The sequence below is a fragment of the Arachis hypogaea genome, chromosome 16 (genome assembly GCF_003086295.3).
Source record: "Arachis hypogaea cultivar Tifrunner chromosome 16, arahy.Tifrunner.gnm2.J5K5, whole genome shotgun sequence".
Taxonomy (NCBI): domain Eukaryota; kingdom Viridiplantae; phylum Streptophyta; class Magnoliopsida; order Fabales; family Fabaceae; genus Arachis; species Arachis hypogaea.
Window position 1 is genome coordinate 36,343,173 of NC_092051.1, and position 4,684 is coordinate 36,347,856.

Genomic DNA, 4,684 nt, shown 5'->3' on the forward strand with positions numbered 1-4,684 from the left:
CTTAATTTTAATATCTAAATTTTTAACTTTATTTTATAAGTAACGAAGAATTAATTTATGTAACTCTAATTTTTATTAAATTAATATTTAATTAAAATTAATTTACAAATTAATAATAAAATAATATTTCAAAAATAAATATTTTATATTTAATTTAATTTTTAATTATTATTCTATTTTTTATTTTTTTTAATAAAATTAATACATTACTTTAACCCCACAATCCCTAATTTTATTATACAACACAAACCCTAATTTTCACTTACCCTCTCCCACTCTAACCCATACACACGGTCACACAAGCGCATACACAAACACTAAACACACAAACATGATACAGCAGCTGGGAAAGAAAGAAAGGAAGAGAGAAAGAAAAAAGGGAAACGGGGAAGGGGGTCGCGGTGGAGTAGGAGAGGAAGAGAGGGGGAGTTGTCTGTGCCACCACCCAGCCGACAGCCCGCCGTCGCCGCTAGTCTGCCGTGGAGCCACCATCGAGACACAGAACCACGCGAGGTGAAGGAGACGAAAACCGTCGCGCCACTGTCGCTGTCTTCGACGCATGTGGAGTCACCGTCGCTGATGAGCCTAGCCGCCGCCTAGTTGCGTCACCGTCATGAAGTCCTCACCATCGTTTTTCCCCTTTTTTGCAAATCGTCGCCGTCATTGGAGCAGAGAGCGCGGGAGAGAGCTTGCGGTAGGGGGGAAAGGAGAGGCGCCTCCGTGCCGCGCGAAACTGCCGCTGCCATCGCACACTCCGCCCACGCCGCTGGTGATGGTTGGCCGAACCTTCTTCGCCGAGAAACGCCACTGCCGGTAAGGTTCTGAGTATTGGATTTCGTTCCTTTTGAGTGTCTGAAAACGTTACAATCACTGCGTGTTGGTTTCAGTTGCCGTCGCCGAATTCCAGTTGCCGCTGCCGCCTGAGGTGGCTGCTGGGGGCCATCGCCAAACCGGTTTAGAGACCGCCGCTGCTTCATTTTTGTATTACAGTAAGTATTTCTGTTTCGGAGACTCTGCGTTAGTCTTCTGTTATGTGTATTAAAGTCTTTGCGATATTAATATTTTTAGGAATTAGTAACCGGGCTTACATGTAGCGATTTAGGCTGCTTCTGCTATTGATAAAGCAAGCGGAGCTGAGATTCCGGTTGCCGTTGATTTCGGGCCGAGAGAAAATGTTTTCTTGGCGCGTTTGGTTTTTGGGTTTTGGCTTATCGAGGTGGAGGCATTTTCAAAAAACTAAACTTTATATTTTGGGGTTGCTATATATGGATATTCATGTGAAAAATGTATTTTTAGTGATTGTACAAGTCTTATGTATTATTTGGTTGTCTTGAATGGAAGTGAATGCTTGTTTGGTTTGATTATTGTTCGGTTTTGTGAAAAGGATTGTTTTTGGAGTGTTTTTTTAAAGTTATTTCTTCTGAAGTTTTGAAAACGAGTTTGGTTCATTGAAAATGAATTGAGTTGAATTTGTTTTCTTGAAAAATGAGAATGATATGAATTTTCGGAATTAGTTTGATTTTAAACTGATTTGGTCTTGAATCTGTGGAAAGGGTTGCGGAAAGGTTTGATTGGGGCCCGAAAAGGGTGGCAAAGTCCAAGTTTTAGAGGAGTTGTTGCCAAATTTTTATGAAATTAAGATTCTATTTTAAAATGTGATTTAGAAAAGAATTTGGATTTGAGACGTCCTATTATTTGGTTCTTGGTATATTAAGAAATGGGTGTTTCGAGTTTAAGCTATTTAAGAAAAGTTTATGTTTTCCAATTGATTTAAATATGAAAGGGCTATGTTTTGAAGTTTGATTAAGAAAGTGCCTTTGGAGGAGTTTTAGTGGATTTTAAAAGAGATTGAACTTTGATTAATTAAATTCGTTTTGTTTTTGAAATGTTCTTTAAATTTTGGCTTAGCAAGACTAAACAATTCCGAGCATTTGGGAAGATTTTCGATTTAAGAATGAAATTGAAATTGGTTTTTGGATTAAATAATTTGGTTTTAGTTTAAGTAAGTTGGTTTTGAAATTGGTTCGGAATATTTGGATACATGACTTGATTTTGGTTTAAATTCTTGTTTCTTTATTCAAATCAAGAAGCTAAGGTTCTAGAGGTTTTCAATGAATTTAAGGAAATGAGTTAAGTTAGTCTCCCCTAAAGTCTTGAGACTCTATTGAGGAATTTTCTGACCAAATTTTGATTTAGAATGAATGATTTTGAGTTTTCAGAAGAGAATTTAAATTTGGCTTTGTTTTGAAGTCGTTTGGGAGTTTTGGACAGATATTGTGAAAAGTGGCTTTGTTTTGAAAGATTTTTGTTGAGTTAAGAAATTAACGAAATTAATTAGTGATAACAAACATTATTTTTGGACAAAATAAATAATTAGTATTGATTATTAATAATTGTATGTTGCTAATTATTTATTAAATGTTGCAGGCCAAAATTCAATTTAGCATCCCAAAATGGAATGAAAATAAAATAACAAGGCTGGTGAGTTGATGTCACAAACGAAGCCCAAAAGAAAACAAAGCCAAAGAAATCAAATGGGTGATCTTATGGATATTCGATCCAAGCCCGTTAGTAGCAAATTACTCCAAATTGCTCTCACACCAAAAGCAACATTCACTTCTGTGTTTTGGTCAGAAATCAGAAAAAGTGAGAAGAGAGAGCTTCTTCTTTAAGCTACTCACAGAAGAAGAAAGAAAGAGAAGATTAGACAAGAAGGGGTTGAGGTCAAATCAGCAAAATCAAACCATATCAAGCTTAAGCACAGGTTAAAGGTAAACCAATTTTTATTACATGCAAGCTGCGTTCTTCTCTTCTCAATTCTCTGCAAGTCCGAAAATGACATACAAGAAAAAGTTGATTTCTGCCCTAATTTGCTGTGTATCTACGGTCACAAGTGATTCTTGGGGACCAAGTAGCTTCTCAATGGCTGAGATCTGGTTTACCATTGAAAGATCCTTTTGTGTTTGTTGTCTTGAGGCTTTCGGTCAACCAAGGGAAGTCAAAAGCAAAGTTTCTACTCTGAGGATTAATGAGAAAAAGTGATATTTTGGGTTGGTGAAGCACAATGCTCAACGAGTTGACCTAGGAAGAGCAACCAAGCAACATGCAAGGAGATAAAAGAGGTTTGCTGTTCATTCAGAAGCTAAGGAGAGATAACCCAGTGTATTGAGGTTTTGTTCGGTGAAGAAGTTCTTTGAAGAAGTTCCTCTACTTGGACAGTGTTTTCTTTCAAAGAAGCATTCTTCCAAAAATAAAGAACTGAATCAGAGATATGCTAATCTGGTTTATCACATAGCAAAGGGGTTGTTGATGAAGTCAATCTCCTTCATGTTATTGCAGATTGTATTTTACTTTTCAATATTTATCTTTTTGTAATTTTTTGAGTGAAAAGGCATATTGAGAGAACTCAAGTAAAAACTATAAGTGAAAAAGGCTGACAGATACACTTAAGAGAAAAACCTATAATTATTTTTAGATTTCTTTAGGTATGTCAGTGTCTTGTATTTAGTACTTGTGAGGTATTCCTTTTTTAGTTGGGTTAGCACTAAAAGTGAAGAGTTAGATATTTACATAGCCAATGTCAAGTTAGGTTTAGGGGTGTTCATGAATCGGATCCGATCTGTATATCTGCGGTATTTATCCGAATCCGATCTGAAAATTACGGATATGGATCCGATTCGCAAGGCTTTCGGATCGGATCGGATCCGCACACTAATCGGATCGGATTGCGGATTTTGTGTTGGTATCTGCATATTCGATCCGCATATCCGCGTATCCGCAAAAATAAATAAATAAAGATTCTTTTTATGTTTTATTTCAACTAATAATTATCATATATGTTGTATTATTTTAATTTATTATTTAATAAAAGTATGTTTAATATTATTTTAAGATTTAACATATTTAAAAGAATAGAAAAAATGAATTTCATTGATATTTTTTTAATAAAAATAAGCTTTTAAAAATATTTTTGTATTTTGCAAATATATTCGATATCCGGTCTGATCCAACCTTAAAAACTGCGGATATTGGATCCGATCCGATCCGATAATTTTAGTGCGGATCGGATTGAAATTTTGGCTATATCCGATCCGATCCGATCCGCGTGCAGCTCTAGTTAGGTTAGAACTTGAGTGTGAGAGAATTGTGTCAATCATGTGGAATTGGTGTATGTAATACTTTTAACTATAGTGGAAATTCCTTTATTGTTGTGGAGGAGACTGGACGTAGGTTGCATGTCACAAGGCAACCGAATCAAGATACATGCTGGTGTTAACTTTCTCTTCTCTGTTAAGCTCTGTTTTTTTGATATTCATGAGACAAAAACAAATTGTCTCATAAATTTTCGCTACTGAGTTTAAACAGAATCAGAATTCAAAGTTTGTTTTAAGAGGTTATTTCAGTAACTTAAAAGAAAGGCATAGATTCAATCCCCCTTCTCTAAGCCTACTACAACCTTTAGTTTTGAAAGGAAATTGAATTGAGGAAAAGTAGTCATTGAATATGTTTGTTATTGAAAGTAAATGGGACAAGAATGATTTTTTTGAAATAAGATTTTAAGTCTGATTGATTGTGGATATTACTAAGAATATGATGAGGGTTTCTAGCCTGGCAAGGATGGTGGTATAGTCCCGCTTGCTCAGTGCGTAAACCATTGTGCAGGGATGGTGGTTTTATCCCGCCT

At 35.8% G+C, this 4,684-nt stretch overlaps 1 long non-coding RNA gene across 1 annotated transcript; it reads left to right on the plus strand.

The window, feature by feature from the left end:
* The first annotated feature begins 237 nt into the window (after nt 1-237).
* Nucleotides 238-4,262, plus strand: LOC112759047 (uncharacterized). Its single transcript, XR_003179903.2, has 3 exons — nt 238-813; nt 888-989; nt 2,428-4,262. It is a non-coding gene; the product is annotated as an uncharacterized lncRNA (long non-coding RNA).
* The last annotated feature ends 422 nt before the right edge of the window (nt 4,263-4,684 follow it).